This window comes from Erinaceus europaeus, chromosome 9 (assembly GCF_950295315.1).
Source record: "Erinaceus europaeus chromosome 9, mEriEur2.1, whole genome shotgun sequence".
NCBI lineage: Eukaryota > Metazoa > Chordata > Mammalia > Eulipotyphla > Erinaceidae > Erinaceus > Erinaceus europaeus.
In genome coordinates this window covers 82,079,503-82,101,108 of record NC_080170.1, presented here as the reverse complement: position 1 = coordinate 82,101,108, position 21,606 = coordinate 82,079,503, and the positions used below count along the sequence as shown (strand labels likewise).

At 39.6% G+C, this 21,606-nt stretch overlaps 1 protein-coding gene across 3 annotated transcripts in view; it reads right to left on the bottom strand.

The window, feature by feature from the left end:
- GSK3B (glycogen synthase kinase 3 beta) overlaps positions 1-21,606 on the bottom strand; it is a 191,098-nt gene that overhangs the window by 102,890 nt on the left and 66,602 nt on the right. The gene's annotated exons all lie outside the window — the stretch shown is intronic.

Below are 21,606 nucleotides of genomic sequence, written 5' to 3'. Positions count from 1 at the left end.
TTATCAAAAGAAAACATTAAATAGCAAAAAATTACTTCCTAAAATTCTATGGATTTTCAGTAACACAAATGAAAAGTATAAATTAAGAATACAAATTTCAACAATATTTAGTTATTAGAAGTAGTTGGTACATAAAGGAGCCTGGAATAGCTAACCCAGAGGAGTGCATGCTTAACTGAGTTCAAGTGCCAGAACCACACAAATAGCACCATGGATGGCACCGAGAGAGATTCCTGGGTGGCAGAGCACAGCTGTGGTGTCTCTCACTTCCTCTCATTCTCCTAATGAAAAATGAAAAAACTAGGCCCAAGAGAACACTCATACACATGGTTAAGAGCTAATTCCCAAGCACTACATTCTAAAGAAGAGAGAGAGAGAGAGAGTGTGTGTGTGACTAACACAAAGAACTAAAACTGTGGAGAGGAAATATAAAAGTCCAGTTGAATGATGATTTGGAAGAGCTATAAAATACAAGTATATGATCATAAAGAGAGAGACAGAGACAAAACTGTGGGAAAAGTGCATGGAACAAAGAACCTAATAAGCGGAACTGTCCAAGAGTAGAATGAGTCCCAATTCTTAGAAGATGGCTCTAGAAATAAACGAAATGTTTCTCTTTTAGAAACTTTCACGTAGACTCTGTAATTGGCCTTTACATGTTCTCTCAGGGAAACAAGAAAATTCGAGGATTTTCTTCTATCTCTATAAATTAACTCAGGGCCTAAGATGTATGCTTCTCCATGGATTAAGCTCCAAAGTGAATCCTTGGCACCACACAGAAATATAATGGACAAAGCCAAGAGGACTCAGTGGATGGTAGAGTGATTTCTTCAGTGTCTGTCTTTCTCTTCTCAAAAACAAAACGAATAAAAAATATGGCCATGGAAGCAGCTCAGTGGTGTCCCTCTGCAGGACACTTAATAATGTCTTCAAGAATGAGAGATAGCACAATAGTTATATAAAATCCTTTTCATGTCTGAGGAACCAGAGGTCCCAGGTCCAATCCCTAGCAAGTACCATCTTAAGTCAGAGCTGAGCAGTGATAAGAAAGAAAGAAAGAAAGAAAGAAAGAAAGAAAGAAAGAAAGAAAGAAAGAAAGAAAGATGTTAAGACATTTTAATAAAAATGAGGCCTTCCCCCACCCCAGATTCAGCAAGTACTGACAAGAATGTGGAAAAAGAAACTCTCTAATACACTACTGGTGGTAATACAAAGGGGTACAATCTCTATGGAAAATCGTATGGAGAATTCTTTTAAAAACTAAAAGTGGGGGGTGGGGGGAGGCAGTGGTGCACCTAGTTAAGTGCACACACTACAGTGTGCAAGGACTCAGGTTCAAGCCCCTGGTCCCCACCTGTAGGGGAAAAGCTTCACAAGTGGTAAAGTAGAGCTGCAGATGTCTCTCTGTCTCTTTCCCTCCCCTCTCAATTTCTGTCTCTATCCAATAAAAATAAAAATTAAAAAAAAATAAAATGGGAGGGGCTGGGGAGACAGTATAATGGTTACAAAAATAACCTTCATACCTGAGGCTTTGAAGTCACAGGTTCAATCCCCAGACCATCATAAACTGGAGCTGAGCAGTGCTCTGGTGCTTCTCTCATTTTCATTCTCATTCCCATTCTCTCTCTCTCTCTCTCTCTCTCTCTCCATACACACACACACACACACACACACACACACACACACACACATATATTTCCCATCTGTGTATCTCTCTCTAAAATAAACTAAATACTTTAAAAATAAACAAACAGTACTTAAAAAGAAAAAAAGGAAATCCTATAGGATCCAGGAATACCTCTCAAGCATTTATCCAAAGGATACAAAAACACAAATTCAAAAGAACACATGCAATCCTGTATTCAAAACCACACTATTCACCAAAAGTTATTGATAGATGACAGGATAAAGTAGCTATGGAATACATAGTCAATGGAATATTACCTGGCTGGCAAAGAGATAGCATTGTGTCATTCAGATTGTATGAATGGTATTAGGTGTTTATAGTAAGTAAAAGTAGTAAAGAAGTGAAAAACAACCACTAGATGGTTTAACTCATGAGGAATACAGATAACTAAAACAAAATTGAATGGGAAAAAAATGTCACTAAATCAATTCTTGTACTATGAAAACTTAGATGATTATGGAGCACGGGACAGAGGATATAAATGGAGAGTTCTAATTCATGTGATGGGACAAAAATTTGGTGGTAGGTGCAATGAATTGCTAATCTGTCTATAGTTATAAAACTATACTCCATAACAAAGCAGAACTATTTTTTCAAATATCAATAAAAGAAAAGGACTGTTCAACACAAAGGCAGTGAATGAGAGTAAAACAACAACAACAACAAAAAAGCTTCTAGAGTGGGGAAGCAGATCTGCAGGTGTCTATCTTTCTCTATATTTCCCTCCTACCTTGGTAGCTGGCTGTCTCTTCAAATAAATCAAGATAGTAAAAACATTTAAAAAAAAGAAAAGAAGAAAAAATAAGGATCGGGAAGAAAAAGGAAGGGAAGGGAAGATACATTATCTCATACTCATTCTTCTCTTTCTGGTTTATCTCATTTAACATGATTCTTTCAAATTCTATCCAAGATGAGGTGAAGAGGGTGACTTCATTTTAACTGCTAAATATTATTCCATTGTGTATATATACCACAGATCTCACTCCTGGGCATAACTTAATAAACCAAGAACAGAAAAGGAAAAAACAAAGTAAAACTTGGATTGGTTTAGTGTACTGCACCAAAGCAAGAACCCTGGGGAAGGGGGACAGGAAGAGGGTTAAGAAGTGGGAGAGCAGGGGGCCAGGTGGTTAAGTGCACATGGTGCAAAGCGCAAGGACCAGCATATGGATCCCAGTTCAAGACCCTGGCTCCCCACCTGCAAGGAGGTTGCTTCACAGGCAGTGAAGCAGGTCTTCAGGTGTCTATCTTTCCCCCTCTGTTTCCCCTCCTCTCTATTTCACTCTGTCCTATCCAACAACAATGACATCAATAACAATATCCCAAGCAACGATAAAACAAGGGCAATAAAAGGTTTGAAAGAACAGCCTCCAGGAGCAGTGGATTAATGATGCAGGCACCGAGCCCCTGCCAGTAACCCTGGAGGCAAAAACAAAAACAAAAAAAAAGTGGGGGAGCTTTCAGGTCCTAGTACATGATGATGAAAAAAGGACCTAAATTGAGGGGTGAGAGTGTTCTGCAGACACCTATCATGGCAAGGTGAGAAATTGTACCCATGTGTCAATAATTGTACTGTAAACCATTAGCCTCCTAGTAAAAAAAAAAAAAAGTACCAAAAGAAAAAGGTACATTCAGCTTCCCCAGAGACACACCCTACTGGGGAAAAAGAGAGAGGCAGACTGGGAGTGTGGACCGACCAGTCAACGCCCATGTTCAGCGGGGAAGCAACTACAGAAGCCAGACCTTCTACCTTCTGCAACCCACAATCACCCTGGGTCCATGCTCCCAGAGGGATGTAGAATGGGAAAGCTATCAGGGGAGGGGGTGGGATATGGAGATTGGGTGGTGGGAATTGTGTGGAGTTGTGCCCCTCCTACCCTATGGTTTTGTTAATTAATCCTTTCTTAAATAAAAATAATAATAATAAAGAAAGAAAAAAAGAAAAAGGTACACTATGTAAATAGCAATCCAAAGGGACTATATGTGAGAGAATGAAAAAGATATTCCCATAACCCACAGGACAAAATCTATGTATCACATAACCTAGTCCTCTCCTACCAACTAAATTTTATCTTCCACTCATGACAAATATGATTTCTATTAGATTATATTTATCTTTCTGAATATATTATTTTATTTTGGATTGCAAACCACTAGTAATTGCCATTGGAATGTCTTGACCCTCCCCTCCACCTACACACATTCTACCCATCTTTCAAGTTCCTGTTTAACTCCCACTTCTTTCACAAGACCATCACCAGCTGCTTCAACTCACATTAATCATTTCCAATTTTTAAATTGCTTCAACACTGGCAAATGTTTTGGAATTTATTATACACTCATTTTGTTTTGTTTTATTTTACAACTAGAGTTCAGCAGCATTATTTTTCAATGCTTTGAGTCAATTATATAAACAAGATATTAGATTACAGTTACTGTAAAGAAACACATACATGCCCAACTAGCTTACTATGTAAGTGACTTGAGAAAATGTTGAGTATTCTTTCCATATCACCCACAAAGCTTTCAAAGGAGATTACTTTTCAGACTGAATTCCCACTATCTGCTGGCACATTATACTTTAAAGGTTGCTCTAGTCAGGGGGCCCTGGGGTTTCCACACAGACACCATGGGCCTAGACCTCTAACAGATCCCTCTCACCACTGTCACTGGTCATCTCCATCAGGAATAACACAATGGACCCCTTTGTGGGCCTCTATAAGACCTTGCCCTTAATGTGGATCAATAATGGTAGGGAATGTTCCATTCTCCGAAGGGAGGTTGAACAACATACTGTACCTACTACCTGAGGAAGATGGATCCTGAAATTAATGCAGCCTGGAATGTTCCTAACCACAGAATGTGAGCTCAGACCTACAGAGATACATAGGTTACAAAGGCTCCTGTGCTGACTATGGGTCCCAGATCAAACCGATAGGGCTTACAGTTAACAATATATACTTTCCCCGTATTTGGGAGCTACTCTCTTCACTGATCCTGCTTTCTAGTCCTTTTTCCAACTATGACACCATCTCCCCAGACAATAACCTGGGTCCAGGGTATATTAGATGTCAGGCTAAGGCAAAAACTAGTAAAGTCATGGGCCCTCTGGAATATACCTAAAACAGACCTACTAGCTTTTTCCAAAACGGAGACCCCAAATCTTCATCTGCAATATTCTTGCCATTAGGTTCATGATTAGTCAACAATTTGTTCTGCATTATATCTTAACTCTTTTCGAAACCAGGTTCCAGATGCTACCATGATTCCAACTGGACTTCCTTGGGCAGAGGACCCCACCATGTGTCTTGGAGCGCCACCTCCCCAGATTCCTGCCCCACTAGGGGGAAAGAGACAGGCTGGAACTAAGGATTGACTTATCAATGCCCATGTTCACGAAGAAGCAATTACAGAAGCCAGACCTTCCACCTCCCGAACCCCATAATGACCCTGAGTCCATGCTCCCAGAGGGATAAAGAAAAGGGAAGATAATCAAGGGAGGGGACTGGATATGGAGCTCTGGGTGTGGGCATTGTGTGGAAATGTACCCCTCTTATCCTGTAGTCTTGTCAATATTTCCATTGTATAAATAATAAATAATTTTTTTTAAAGTTTCTCTACAGACCAGCATCTTCCAAAGTGAGTCCTAGTCTCGATCATCCTCTCTGGCATTATGCTATTCCACTGCAAAATATTGTGCCCCAGTATGGTTCCATAGCCCCCATGTCCACTTGGTCGATTCCAAATTATATTCCTCCATGAGGATAATTTCTGGAACCATCCGTTCCACCCCGGTTCCATGGCTGCCAGTTCTTAGCAACATCGCCCCGCCAGATATTCATCGGGATGCGGCATCATCTAAGTTCATTTTCCACGTCTACGCTTGACCGGACCTGCCAACATACGCAGATATCTTCGCCCACCCTGTCCAACGCTTGACGTCTCGTCACCCAATCTGGTCCCCTACGCCTACAGTGAACTTCTCTGTTCCAGACTCTTGGAAACAGAGTTGGCAGTCAGCTGAGGTAAAGAACAAACACCTCATCACAGACCCCTGTAAGCATCAACCGGCTTTGACCTAGCACGTTATGACTGGGTCCTCCTCAATCGCTATCGAACAGGCCATGGCCAGTGCGCCGCTATGTTCCACCGCTGGGGAGCCAGAGTCGACCCGAACTGCCCCTGCGGCTACAGACAGACTATGACCCACATAGTCAACGACTGCCACCTCTCCAGATTCAAAGGAGGTCTCGAAACTTTACATCAGGCTCAACCTGACGCTGTTGACTGGCTACGGAAGAAGGGCAAACGCTAGAAGAAGAAGTACTGAGAGAAGAGAACAGAGCAGGAAAGAGTAGCATATCACAGTACTTTACGCTTAAGAGTAAGAAAATACTTTCATTAAACTTGGCTTAGCTATTTTAATGTGCACTGGGTTGTAATATAAAAACACTTTTTCTTACAAGCTGCCTGTAAGACTTACCACAGCACTGCTCAGCTCTGGCTTAAGGTGATGCTAGGGATTTAACCCAGGATCTTTGGTGCCTCAGGCATTAAATTCTTTTTCCCATAACTACTATGCTATCTCCCCACCCCTACAAGACATTTTTTTCAAGTAGAGAAATGACCAAAAAAAAAAAAAAAACATGTAGGGGGCTGGGCGGTAGCACAGCAGGTTAAGTACACATGGTGAAAAGTGCAAGCATCAACTTAAGGATCCCAGTTTGAGCCCCCTGCTCCTTAGCTGCAGGGGAGTCGCTTAACAAGTGGTGAAGCAGGTCTGCAGGTGTCTATCTTTCTCTCCCCCTCTCTGTCTTCCCCTCCTCTCTCGATTTCTCTGTCTTATCCAACAACAACAGCAATAACAACAACAATAATAAGGAAGGGCGAGAAAAAGGAAAAAATAGCCTCCAGAACAGTGGACAGGCACCGAGCCCCAGCGATAACCCTGGAGGCAAAAAAAAAGAAAAAAAACATGTAAACAAGAAAGCTTATTAATCATTCCCATGAAAAGGTGACGTCTCAGTAATTATCACCCAATAATAAGAAAACACAAAGTGCATATTAAAAAAGAAAAATCCTCTAAGTCAATGATTATAAAATGTGTCTACCTCTAAAGTAGATACAGAGGCTTTTGTTCATTTTTATATTATCTGATATTTTACAGTTAAAAAAGAGGGCAAGATTTTTCCAGGCTAAGTGCGTAGAGTTAATAGATTTCCAAAAGGGTACTTTATGTACACTTATGCAATCTTCAATAAAGGAAAAGTGAAGTTTTTGGTGAAGTAACAACCAGCAAACTGAATACTGTGGGTGTGCTGTAGGCTGCATATGTCTGTCTATCATATTTTCTTCACCAAAGTTCATTCTACCAGATCTTCCCCCTACTATAGAAAGCTTCACTTTTATAACATCTAGTAAAACAGAATTCACTTCAAAAGTTTTGCTTCTAAGACTCTTTATCTCAAAATATCTCTTGCTCAAAAAATGAACATTTTCCAAAGTGCCACCATCCATCCTAAGTAATCACACTAGAACATAGTGCATATCTCTGTATTTGTGATTTGACAGCAAATTGAGATGCCCCAAAAATCTTACAGTGGGCTAGAATACCAACCCACAATAAATCCACGAAATACAGCAAATATTTTGAAGTCAAATATGCAGCATCAGGGCTGTAAATTTGTAAAATTTCAAAGTTAAATCAGATGGTGCTCACAGGACTTGCAAAACTGTATAGTCCTTAAAGGTTTCATACTTTAATAAGTAAATAAACTAGCAATTACATTACAATGCGAAATGTCTAGCTTCAATCAGAAAGTTCTATAGGTGAATGGAGATAGGAACTAAGGAAAAATACACTCGCTATATATATATGGCAAGGCACCAGGTAAACTAAAAGTGTTTGAACAGCCAGGGACAGTGGCACAGTGGTAGCAGAGAGCTAGTATTCCAAGAGAGGTCTTGATTCCCAGTATCATCTATGTGATACTGATTTCTCTCTTTCTCTTATGAAATAAGTAAATATTTTTAGATATTGAAAGCAAGAAGTAGTAAGTTCAGACTATGATGCATTCAACTTGAAATGACTGAGGCATACAGGTGGAATGATCTAGAAAGGATCATAACCTCTAGAATAAATCTGGATGATTTTTGAAGTCACAGTAAGTGGCCAAAGTCTCTAGACTAATAGAAAAAGACTATAAAGGATAATAAAATGAAACTGAGCATATATATAACTAAAGAAGTAATGTCATGAGGGCCAGGCAGTAGCGAACCAGGTTAAGCACACTTAGTACGTCGTAGCACAAGGACCTGATAAAGGATCCCGGTTCGAGCACAGGGCTCCCCACCTGCAGGGGAGTAGCTTCGCAGTCGGTGAAGCCAGAATTCAGGTATCTTTCTCTCCCACTCTCTGTCTTCCCCTCCTCTCTCAATTTCTCTCTGTCCTACCCAGCAGCAGCAGCAACAACGGAAAAAAGATAGCCACTAGGAGCAGTGGATTCGTAGTGCAGGCACAGAGCCCCAGTGATAAACCTGGAGGCAAAAAAAAAAAAAAAAGCGCCACATATATTTTAAAGCAGGTAAGATACTCAAGAAAAGATGCTGAGGAAAAACATCTAAGAACACAGATGAAAAAGAATTATGTAAGAGAATGAACAAGCTGTAAAAGATTCCACAAGCTGCAAGAGTTGAAAAATTAACACTTTAGAACAGGGGTAAGCTATAATATAGTCTGTAAATAGACAGTCTTTGCTATAACTACTTACCTCTGCAGTAATAATGAGATATAGTCAATCACAGTAAGTAAAGGGATGATGTGGCTATGTTCCAACAAAACTTCATTAAAAAGAAAAACAAGGCGGTAGGCCTGCAGTTTATCAACCGCCTGTTCTAGAAGTCAAATGGAAAGTTTTTTTGTTTTTGTTTTTGCCTCCAGGGTTATCGCTGGGGCTCAATGCCTGCACTATGAATCCACTGCTCCTAGAGGCGATTTTTCCCATTTTTGTTGCCTTTGTTATTGCTATTGTTGGATACGATAGAGAAAAATAGAGAGAGTAGGGGAAGGCAGAGGGGGAGAGAAAGACAGAAAGACACCTGCAGACCTGCTTCATTGCTTGTTAAGCGACCCCCCTGCAGGTGGGGAGCCGGGGGCTTGAACCGGGGTCCTTAAGCTGGTCCTTGTGCTTTACTCCATGTATGCTTAACCTGCTGCACTACCGTCTGGCCCCCAAATGGAAAGATTATTTGTTTATTGATATATTTACTTATTTTGCCTCCAGGGTTATCACTGAGACTCAGTGCCGAATCCACTGCTCCTGGAGGCTATTTTTCCACTTTTTTGTTGCCCTACTGTTTATTGTTGTTGGATAGGACAGAGAGTAATCAAGAGAGGACAGGAAGAAGGAGGGGAAGAGAAAGATAAGACACCTGCTGACCTGTTTCACAGCCTGTGAGACGACCCCCTGCAGGTGGGGAGCTGGGGGGCTCAAACCAGGATCCTTACACAGCAGGTCCTTGCACTTTGCACCATGTGCACTTAACCCGCTGGCTCCCTGGAAAGATTTTTATATTCAATTTCTCTTTTGTACTTAGTATCATAAACAGTGGATTTCCTAATAATAATTTACTGACTGATAATGTGGAATTAAACACATATAAACAAAAAAATCTAAACTGTAAATTATAGCTATAATACACACATTTCTCAGGAAGGTTTAAGTTTTTCTACAAAGTTTGTTTTGCCATGTGCACAGCCCATGTTCAAGACAGGCACACCCCCACTGGGGAAAGCTTTGATGCTGTGATATCTTTCACTTCCCACCAGTTTCAACTTTCTTTTACTATATGAAAAAAATGGCCTAGAGCAGTGAAGCACTAGCAATAGCAAAGTAACATAGTAATAATAATAATTCTAGAAAGAAATCCCTACAATACAGAAAAAACAAGCAGGAGTTATGTAAGCTATTTTTCCCACTTAGTCATAAAAACAACTTGCCCAGCATTTAAAAGGGGGGTGGGGGGTGGGAGAAGGGTGAGAAACTTCAGAAAGGATGAATAGGGAGGCTAATAAAAGACTTATTCCCTGTCAAACGTCCTTTGTACTCTTAAAAGCAGATAAACAACTTCTTAAATGCTTCATTTTCAGAAATCCTACCAGGAAAATAAATTCTGCCTGATACCTATCTCAACTTGACATGTCATAAGCAGTATTCTGATCTTCTTTACATCCTATTTACTCCCAATCTGCAGATTTCCCTAACTAAATTGTTGACATTTTCACCTTTCAACTGTGTCACCCAAATCGCGATTTCCTCTTTCTCTTTAGATGTTGTTAAATATGTTAAGAAATCCTGTTGATTCCACCTTAAAAATCCCATATTCAAAATCCCAGTAAGATCCCTGTGATAAGGAACTATTCTACATCTTGAATGTGGCAATAAATGTTTGTGATGAAATTACATAGAGCTACACAAACACAGATAACATATACCACAAGAGTACAAGCAAATGAGGTCAAAATTAGTGGATCATATTTATGTCAACTTCCTGATATTGCACTATGTGCTTTTTTAAAAAATATTTATTTATTCCCTTTTGTTGCCCTTGCTGTTTTATTGTTGTAGTCATTATTGTTGGATAGAACAAAGAGAAATGGAGAGAGAAGGGAAAGACAGAGAGGGGGAGAGAAAGATAGACACCTGCAGACCTGCTTCACGGCTTGTGATGTGACTCCCCTGCAGGTGGGGAGCCAGGGGCTCGAACAGGGATCCTTACGCTGCCTGGTCCTTGCACTTTGCACCACCTGCACTTACCCGCTGCGCTACTGCCCAACTCCCAGCACTATGTGCTTTTTTTTTTTATTGTTGGCTTGTTTCATTTTCAGTCTGGTTTTGTCTTGTATTTCTCTGAACTGAAATTACAAAGTGGTTGGGGGTGGGTGGGTAGCATAATCTTTATAAAAGAGACTCTCATGCCTGAGGCTCCAAAGTCCCTGGTTCAGTCCTCCGCACCACTCTAAGTGAGAACTTAGCAGTACTCTGGTTACTAAAAATATAGAAATAGGGGGCCACGTGGTGGCACACCTGGTTAAGTGCACACACTACCCAGGTTTAAGCCCCAGGTCCCCATCTGCATGGGGAAAGCAGGTGTCTATCTCTTTCCCCTATCTCCACTGCTCCTCTCAATTACTGACTCTATCCAATAATAAATAAATAAATTTTAAATAAATAAATATAAAATGAGGAGGCAGGTGGTAGCACAGCGGCATGGTGTGAGGCCTGGGGGTCTGGTGTAAGGATCCCTGTTTGAGCCCCCAGCTCCCCACCTGTGGTGATGGTGGGGGGAGGGGACATTGTTTCACAGTGAAACAGGTCTGCTAATGTCTTGCCCTAAGGAGCTAATTAAGATCTTTCTGCTGGTGTTTTTCTCTCCCTCTTTCTGTCTTATGCTCCTCTCTTGATATCTTTCTGTCCTATCCAACAACACCAGCAACAGCAACAACTAAATGGAAAAAAAAAATGGCCGCCATGAGCAGTGCAGGCACTGAGCTCAAGTGATAATCCTGGAGGCAATAATAAATTAATTAATTAATTAAAAATAAAATTCAAATAAAATTTTAAAAATTAAAATGGTTCTAAGGTTGGCAAGACAACTGTGCTCATACTGAAATAAAACCTCAAGTCAGGAAAGAAAAAAAAAAAAAAGGCTTATAATCAGAATCTCTATATCCAGTTCACAGCAATAGGAATTGCTACTTAGCTTTAAAGTTTAAAATGCTTCACTTGGACTTTTCTCCGGAAGACAGTATCAAAACACTACTATTTAAAAGGGCACAGGAACCTGTACTATAGTTTTAAAGGATCACTGTGGATGGGGAAACCAGAAAAAGATATCTAAGTCAGACCATAATATTTTTCTGCTTAAAATCTCTACAAATTTCTTCACCAATCACCAAACTCACTACTTGCTGTTTGCATCACTCTTATTAGGCAAAGAGCACTCCAAAATTGAATTACAGCATTTCCTCAATAAAATAGATAAAAGAAAAGAAGGAGATGGAGGAGGAGGAGAGCTAAAGTAATAGGAGTATAAGATCTGTATGCTAAAAACTATAAATCAAAAGAAATCAAGAAAGTTCTAATGAGAAGATATTCCCATAATCATGAACTAAAAGACTTAATGTTAATATGGCAATTCTGTCAAAATTCCAGCTGCCTTTTACTCAATTTTATATATTTTATTGCCACCAGAGTTATTGCTGGGGCTTGGTGCCAGCACTATGGATCCACTGCTCCCAGCAGCCATTTCCCCCCCCTTTTTCTTTTTCTAATTTTTATTAGATAGGAGAGAAATTGAGAGAGAAAGGTCAGATAGAGAGGAAGAAAGAAAGACCTGCTGACTTGCTTCACTGCTCAAGAAGCGTCCCCTTGTAGGTAGGGTGCAGGGGCTTGAACCTGGTTCCTTGAGCTTGGTAATATGTATGCTTAACTGGGTGCGCCATCACTGCCCCCCCATCCCTGCTGCCTTTTAAATAGTAATATTAACACAAAAGTCAAAAAGAAGTGCAAGGGAATAACCAAATACAGGAGAAAAAACTTGAAGAACTCATTATTTCCAGATTTCCTATTTTACTATGAAGTTAAAGTAACCTAGTCAAAGTGATACTAACATAAAGACCGATAGGCATAAATGGAATAAGAGTTCAAAAATGCCTGCTTTTAGGGCCAGTACAATAACTCACCGAGAGAGTGTGTCTGCCTTGTCATGCATAGAACCCAGATTTGAGTTCAGCACCCACTGCATTGGAGGAAGCCTCAATGCTGTGTTGCCCTTCCTTCTCTCTGAGAAAAGTCAGCCCATAAAAGGGAAATCTCTATGGCAGACAGACAGTTGGACCGAAAGAGGGACGGGCTACATTATAATCAACAAATTTCTGATACAGATAGCAAGACAAATTAGCAGAAAAATAATTTTTCAACAAATAGAGTAGTACAACTAAATAACCTCCTACAAAAGAAGTTAAACTATTTTCTTTATACTAGAAAGATTTCAAATGGCTCATATAATTAAAGAGTTTAAACTACAATACTGTTATTTTTAAAAAATCCAGATTTTTGCATGTTCAATTTATGTAAGAATGTACAGATATTACTAAAAATATATATACACCAAAATATATAAAGAGCTCAGCAAACTTAGCACCAAAAAAGCAAATGACCCCATCCAAAAATGGGCAGAGGATATGAACAGAACATTCACTACAGAAGTGAGAGAACCAAAAGGCTAACAAACATGAAAAACTGCTCTAGGTCACTGATTGTCAGAGAAATGCAAATTAAGACAACACTGAGATACCACCTCACTCCTGTAAGAATGGCATACATCAAAAAGGACAGCAGCAACAAATGCTGGAGAGGATGTGGGGACAGAGGAACCCTTTTACATTGCTGGTGGGAATGTAAATTGGTACAGCCTCTGTGGAGAGCAGTCTGGAAAACTCTCACCAGGCTAGACATGGACCTTCCATATGATCCAGTAATTCCTCTCCTGGGGTTATACCCCAAGGACTCCATAACACCCAACCAAAAAGAGGTGTGTACTCCTATGTTCATAGCAGCACAATTCATAATAGCTAAAACCTGGAAGCAACCCAGGTGCCCAACAACAGATGAGTGGCTGAGAAAGCTGTGGTATATATACACAATGGAGTACTATGCAGCTATCAAAAACAATGAACCCACCTTCTCTGACCCATCTTGGACAGAGCTAGAAGGAATTATGTTAAGTGAGCTAAGTCAGAAAGATAAAGATGAGTATGGGATGATCCCACTCATCAACAGAAGTTGAGAAAGAAGATCTGAAAGGGAAACTAAAAGCAGGATCTGACTAAATTGAAAGTAGGGCACCAAAGTAAAAACCCTGTGGTGAGGGGTAGACATGCAGCTTCCTGGGCCAGTGGGGGTGGGGGGTGAGGGGGGGTGGGATGGGATGGGTCACAGTCTTTTGGTGGTGGGAATGGTGTTTCTGTACACTCCTAGTAAAGTGTAGTCATATAAATCACTAGTTAATTAATATGAGGGGGAAAATTAATTGTATGTCTCGAAGTTTTTCAAAACACAAACTGAATCTAATATATAGGCTGTGTATTTGATATGCGGACTCTCTCAAAAGCCTAGACCAAGTAGATCAGAAGCAACCAATGGCACAGCTACATACACGATACTGGGTACTATACAGCAAACCCTAACAAAAGGACTTTTCAAAGTTAACCCAATTACCAAATAATGTGATGATAACATTAACTATCCATTGTCTTTTTGAACCCTAAGACAGCAGGAACCTCACATTTCCACTATAGAGCCTATATTTTCCCCAGTCCTGGAACCTTAGGATACGGCCCACTTTCCCGTATGCGTCTCCCAATCCATATTAAATAACATTGCATCAGCCGATCGCAACCTAATCAACCACCTCAACATGCTTCACCTCAGACTGTGTCCAGAGACTTCACACGTGGAATGACAACCCTTCAGCTGCATTAGTCGGGTGAGACCTTTCCTTTCATAGTATTCCCTAATTCCATCCCAGGTGGTTCACTTTCTAACAAAGTCCCAAAACCTAGATATAGATCAGGTTCTGTGAGAGAGAGCATGTGTTCACATGTATCCATAAACTAGTGCAAAATATATACCTGAAAGCAAAAGTACACTAGAGTTTGCAGTGAGTACCCCCCTAACACTTCCTCTCCACTATTCCAACCTTTGGGTCCATGACTGCTCAACAAATTTGTTTGGCTTTGTATGTTAACTCTCTTTTCAGCCACCAGGTTCCAGATGCCATCAGGATGCCGGCCAGGCTTCCCTGGATTGAAGACCCCACCAATGTGTCCTGGAGCTCCGCTTCCCCAGAGACCCACCCTACTAGGGAAAGAGAGAGGCAGACTGGGAGTATTGACCGACCAGTCAACGTCCATGTTCAACGGGTAAGCGATTACAGAAGCCAGACCTTCCACACTCTGCAACCCACAATGACCCTGGGTCCATGCTCCCAGAGGGATAGAGAATGAGAAAGCTATCAGGGGAGGGGATGGGATATGGAGATTGGGTGGTGGGAATAGTGTGGAGTTGTGCCCCTCCTACCCTATGGTTTTGTTAATTTATCCTTTCGTAAATAAAAAAATAATTATAAAAAAAAAAAAGAAAAAAAGGGTGTGAACAAGAAAGTGGCTCAATGAGTAGAGAGATGTGCATGCATGAAGCCTAGCCCAATCACTGCCAACAAATATGACAGAGACAAGTATGCTCAGTGAAATCTCTCATATTAATAATTTTTTAAGAAAGAAAAATACTAGCTGATCAAATTCAACAGCACGCTAGAAAAATTATGTATCACTATGAAGCCACTGCTCCTGGCGGCCATTTCTCCATTGTTGTTGTTACTGGACAGGACAGAAAAAAATTGAGAGAGATGGGGAAGAGAGTGAAGGGGAGAGAAGGGAGAGAAAGATAGACACCTGCAGACCTGCTTTACTGCTTAGGAAGCAAGCCCCTGCAGGTGGGGAGCCGGGGACTTGAGCCAGGGGCTTGAAGCAGGACCCCGGCGGGATGCTTGAGCGGGTCCTTGTGACTCATAAGTACTTCTTGTGCTCAACCCAGTGTGTTACTGCCCAGCCCCCAACAAAGTAAGTTTTAAAACTCAATGGTGGGGAGTCGGGCTGTAGCGCAGGGGGTTAAGCGCAGGTGGCGCAAAGCACAAGGACCAGCATAAGGATCCCGGTTCGAACCCCGGATCCCCACGTGCAGGGGAGTCACTTCACAGGCGGTGAAGCATGTCTGCAGGTGTCTATCTTTCTCTCCTCTCTGTCTTCCCCTCCTCTCTCCATTTCTCTCTGTCTATCCAACAATGACAACAACAATAATAACTACAACAATAAAACAACAAGGGCAACAAAAGGGAATAAATAAATAAAATAAATTAAATTAAAAAATTGTTCAAAAAAACAACTCAATGGTGAAACCATTAAAGTGTTTACTTCTAAGATCAGGTATAAAGCAAAATATACCTATACTCTCACCACTACTATTCAACAGAGTACTTGAAAATTTAAGCAGAGCAATTATATGATTTTAAAAAAATAGTAAAATAAAATGCAACCAAAGTTGGAAAAGAACAAAAAAAAAAAAGTATCTCTGTTCAACGTAAGATAATCTTATATGAGGAAAAACCTAAATATTTAAAACCAGAAGTCAGAAATAAGAAATTAGTTCAGCAAAGCTTCAGAATACAAAAAGTTGATTCAGAAATCAACTACTACACTAATAATCACCAAATAAAAAGAAAGTAACTTATTTAGCATGTACTGAAAAAATGACGAAGAGGAAGGAGGAAAAAGAAGAGGAAAAAAGAAATACTTGAGATGTGTGTAACTGCGGGGCTGGGGGTGCACCTAACCAAGGAAGTGAACTTGTACAAGACTTGTACACTGAAAAATTATAAAATATTGTTAAAGGAAGTAAAATGAAATAGAATTAAATAGAAAAACATCTCAGGTGTGTATGCTGAGACAGTATCATAACATGTTATTAAAATGCTACCAAATCAATCTATAGATTCAAGTGCAATACCTATCAAAATCTTAATGCTTTGTTTTCCCTGCAGTAATAGAACAACCTAAAATTTATACAAACTCTGACAAAGGTAATCAAACTACACAGTGGAGAAAGACGAATTGCTTGACTAGTGCTTGAATTCAAGCCCTTACCCTGTACTATACACAAAAAATCAAATAAAATGGAAGTTCTAAACATAACACCCTAAAACTACCAAAATCTTAAAAGAAATATATGGGGAGCTTCAGCGATGTATTTGATCTTTAATGACTGACTTAGTGTAATGTTCTTGCCATTCAACCACATTTGACATAATAAAAGCTTGTTTGGAGATATATATATATATATATATATATCAGCACATGACATAGGAAACAAAAGGTACTGTACAAACTTTAAGAATTTTGCACCTCTGAGCCTGGGTGGTAGCTCACCTGGCTGAGTACACACATTATAATTTAAACTCCCAGTCCCCAGCAGTAGATGTGAAGCAAAGCTGCAAGTGTCTCTCTCTCCCCCTCCCCTTCCCTATTTCCTCCTCCCTTCTCAATTTCTCTATATCAGAAAAAAAAAAAAGGATTTTTTTGTTGTTTGTTTGCATCTCAAGGCAAAAACAAGGAATAAGTTCACTTATATGTGAAATGTGTATCTGAGAAAAAATAGTAAAACTTTTAATTTTTTTTTTTGTTGTTGTTGGGTTCCCTAGGATATATCCCCGGGAAAGGAATTGCAGGATCACAGGGTAGGTCCATTTCTAGCCTTCTGAGAGTTCTCCAGACTGCTCTCCACAGAGAAAACTTTTAATTTTTAAGAGAAAAATGGATAAAGCTGGTTATAAATGGATGGAAGTGAAGGAAAATGGAGAAATGCTAAGCAGAAAATACAAACCATTCATCATAAGGTGAAGTTCTCGGGACTAATATACTTTATTCTGGCTATTATTAATAGTATTTCACTGAATACCTGAAACTAGCTAAGAAAGTAATCTTGGGAGGTGGAGGGGGTGGCCTAATGGTTATGCAAAAAACTGCCTGAGGTTCCTAGGTCCCAGATTCAATCCCCAGCACAACTATAAGCCAGAGCTAAACAGTATTCTGGTCTCAGTCTCTCTTTCTCTCTGTTTCTCTCTTTCTCTCTCTCTCATTTCTCTCTCTCTTATTAAAATAAACAAAACATTAAAAAAGAAAGAAAGAAAAAGTAATCTGTGGTTGGGTGGTAGTGCATCCGGTTGATCGCACATGTCACAATATGCAAGAACCCAGGTTCGAGTCCCTGGTCCCCACCTGCAGGGAGAAAGCTTCACAAGTGATGAAGCAGTGTTGCAGGTGTCCCTATGTCTCTCTCCCGCTCTACAACCCCTTCGCTCTTGATTTCTGGCAGTCTCTATCCAATAAATAAATAAAGATAATTTTTAAAAACTTTAAGAAAAAAAGAAAAAGTAATCTTAAGTGTTCTGACTTCAAGATCTGGGTTATATTGCAGCAAGACTTAATACCTAACCAAACTGTTATTTTCTGCCTCTCCCAAAACTGGATTTAATCCACCAGGTGTTTCTTGGTCAGCACCAGTGAGGTAATGTGAATAATTCTCTCCTTTGCATGTTCTAGTGGAAGGGAGGAGGAGTGCCTGAATTAATTCTTCTTTAACTTTGCTAATAACCTTGTCCCACGCTTTGAGTACCAAAATAATTTTTTTTTAATTTCTGTTATGAATAATATTTCTGCAGTGTATTTCCACTTCTTAGACTGGGTGCTGCTCATGAATTATTTGACAAAGCCAATTGGATCTCAAAAAGACAATAAACAAGTAATGGAAAGGATGTGAAAAAAACAACCTATGTCACTGGTGTTCTCACCAGTAAATTGGTACAGTCACTGTGTAAAGTTTTTTGAGACTTCAAAAGTTTAAAAACTGACTGTGGCATGTGGATAGACCATGGGGGGATTATCAACAGTGAAAGCAGAAAGGAAAAGAGATAATCAGTATGATTTCACTCACATGTGAAATATAAACAAAGTGGGGCTGGGTGTGCTAGGACCCAGGTTCAAGCCCCTGATCCCCACCTGCAGGGGGAAAGCTTCACAAGTGGTGAAGCAGAGCTACAGGTGTCTCTCTGTCTCTTTCCCTCTCTATACCCCACTTCTTCTCGATTTCTGGCTGTCTCTATCCAATAAGTAAAGGTAATACAATTTTTTTAAAAAAAGAAATATATACAAAGTTAACATACTAGCATCAACAACAACAAAAACTTATATTCTGACTTATAATGGTGGTTACCAGAAGAGAAAAGGTTACATGAAAGATAAGAGGGGAAATTATATAGTGATATACAGTACTGACTTGTGATATCACACACACTGTAGATCAGGTGTAAAGCTATAGTTCTTAAACTTGTTCAGTGTTGTAAGCCAATATTATAACAATTAAAAATTCATTATAAGTAAAATAAAAATTCACTATAAACAGAAAAAAAAGTCAATTAGATCTTTAAAATCACTCCATTAGATTTTTGTTATTTAACATGGCAAAGCTACAGCCCTAGGTCATATCAGGAAGCTAGTAAACTGTGAATTGGTCACTAAAGACCACTGGCCTTAGAGTCAAATTCTACTTGCTAGATTCATACTGACCAAAGAAATAATGCCTCATGAGGCACTATCAGCTTTCTCTCCACTTCAGTTTCCAGTATAATTCACAAGAAAATGTATGTAATTGATATAGCCAAAGTAATTCCCAGAAGCCAAACTGTAAGGAATCTAAGTAAGAGTGCCTAAGCAAAGGACTGATGCTCTCTAGTCTCCACAATCCAAGAAAGGATCCCAAACAGTCCGAAACAAGTTTTTTAAGTCAGTCTAACCTATTCGCTAAAAATACCTACTGGTGTGGTCAACATTATTAACAAACAATAGGGACACAGGTCAACATTATCAACTATAAGAAACACAGTTATGTACTGTGTGCTATTAGCAGAATCATGACATGGAAAAGAAACCTGAGATATTAGAGAGCTTGAAAGAAAAGGCTAGACATGATTTGGCTTAATGTTTGCGAATTATTTCCCTCAACAAACAACTCTGTTCATTGACAACCAGAAGACCAAAATAAAGAGAGCTCCACTCTCTCAACAGGTCAATCAGAACAATCATTCTCTATTTACTGAATAAGTTCAACTTCCATGTCAGAATTATTCTGTAAAAATATCTCTGCTACTAAAATAAAAAACTTAAATCTAGGAAGAAAAGTTGCTCAGAGTCACAAGGACACTGGTTGCAATACAGAAAGAAGCAAGCAAGAACTAGTTTTAGTGTCATAATAACCAAATTCTGGAGACTAAAAACCTAATTAAACTCAACTCCAATAAGACATTTGCATTATTAAAGTAGAAATTCCAATAAGGCAATATTTTTTTCCCTAGAGACATCATACAGTTAATTAGTATCAAAAAGGTAGAAGAGTTGGTTAGTGTGAGCCTAAAGATTGATTGATGTAATGAGGTAAAATGGGATAGAAGAAAAAAAAAAAGGTGAAGCAGGGACAGGAAAATAGCATAGTGGTTATGAAAAAAAACTTCAATGCCAGAGGCTTCAAGGTAATCCCCAGCACAACTGTAAGCCAGAGCTGAACACTGCTCTGAAGGGTGGGGGGTAGGGGTGTCAAGACAGATGAAGCACTAAGAGAAACTCCAAATAGTGAGAGTTAGTTGGTAGGGAAGCTCCCAAGTCATTGGCCCAGCCAAAAAAAAAAACAGAGAGCTACCCAAAAGGGCCATGCCAGCTGAATCACAGATATCTGCTCATTCCAGCAGTGGCGACCCTATGGTTATTGGTGGACTTGAGCATTATCTGCCCACAAAGGGCAGTGAAGCCTTATTTTACCCATCCCCCCCTTTAATTGAGCACTCACACTCAGGCTGAATGGTGCTGTATTCAAACACTGGGCTGGACCTTTCTGGATGCTGGGAGCAGAATTTCATTCACATCTCAGGGTTAAGAAATAATTACAGAAGCCACACCTTCCACCTTCTACAACTCACAATAACCCTGGGTCCATGCTCCCAGAGGGATAGAGAGTGGGAAAACTATCAGGGGAGGGGGTGGGATATGGAGATTGGGTGGTGGGAATTGTGTGGAGTTGTACCCCTCCTACCCTATGGTTTTGTTAATTTATCCTTTCTTAAATAAAAAAAAATAAAATAAAAAAGAAATAAATTTCAGGTTCGAGGCCCTAGCTCCCCACCTGCAAGGGAGTCGCTTCATAGGCAGTGAAGCAGGTCTGCAGGTGTCTATCTTTCTCTCCCCCTCTCTGTCTTACCCTCCTCTCTCCATTTCTCTCTGTCCTATCCAACAATGAACACATCAATAACAACAATAAAAAAATCTTTAAAAAAATAAATAAATAAGAAATTTCATCACACCATTACTAGTGAGAGAAAACCAGATAGGGAGTGGCAGACACCTGGTGTAGATTTCACAATGAGGTTCTACTGAATATCTTCTGAGGTTTATCTGCTTAATTTCTTGTGAAGGCTCACTGTCCCTCTATTTATTGAGTACGTGTGCGTATAGCTATATCAAGTATAAATATCTTTTGTTTTGTTTTGTTTTGTTTTGTTCCCTCTTCTCTCTCCTGGTCCTGATGGAACTGGAGTTGAGAGTCCAACTGGAGTTGGTCATCTTCCCCTAACATTTACCCCTCTGGGATTATGGACCAAAATTCCTTATGAAACCATTCTTGTCTTACCCATACTTGACACAGTAATGAAAATATCAGATTGGTGAAGAATTTTTTGTGCCAACTTGTCTATCTCCCAGTCTACCTAGATATTTGGTCAAGCATCATTCTGAACACGCCTATAAAATGAGATGTAGCATTACAAAAAAGGTTAACATCTGAACAGCAGCTGAATAAAGCTGACTGCCCTCTCTAATGTGGGAGGGTCTCATCTAATTATTAAAGGCCTAAAACAAAAAACAGATCTTCTCTTGAGGTTTTTTTTTTTTTTTTTTTTTTTTTTTAAAGCCAAGTTCCTTTGAACTGAGACTAAAAATACTCTATCAGCTTTCCTGGCTCCCAGCTTGCCCACTGTAGGACCTAAGATTTCTCTACTTCTCCATGATCACATGGTGTTTTTTTTTTTTGTTTTTTGTTTTTTTTGTTTTAACCTATTTTCTTTGCTCTGTTTTTCTAGACAAACCTGGCTAGTAATACTTATTAAGAGTTTCCAATGTGGTAGATATAGTTTTTCCCCAAAATTGAACTATTTAATTTGAATACTAACATAGATATAATTATTTCCCCCAATTTCCT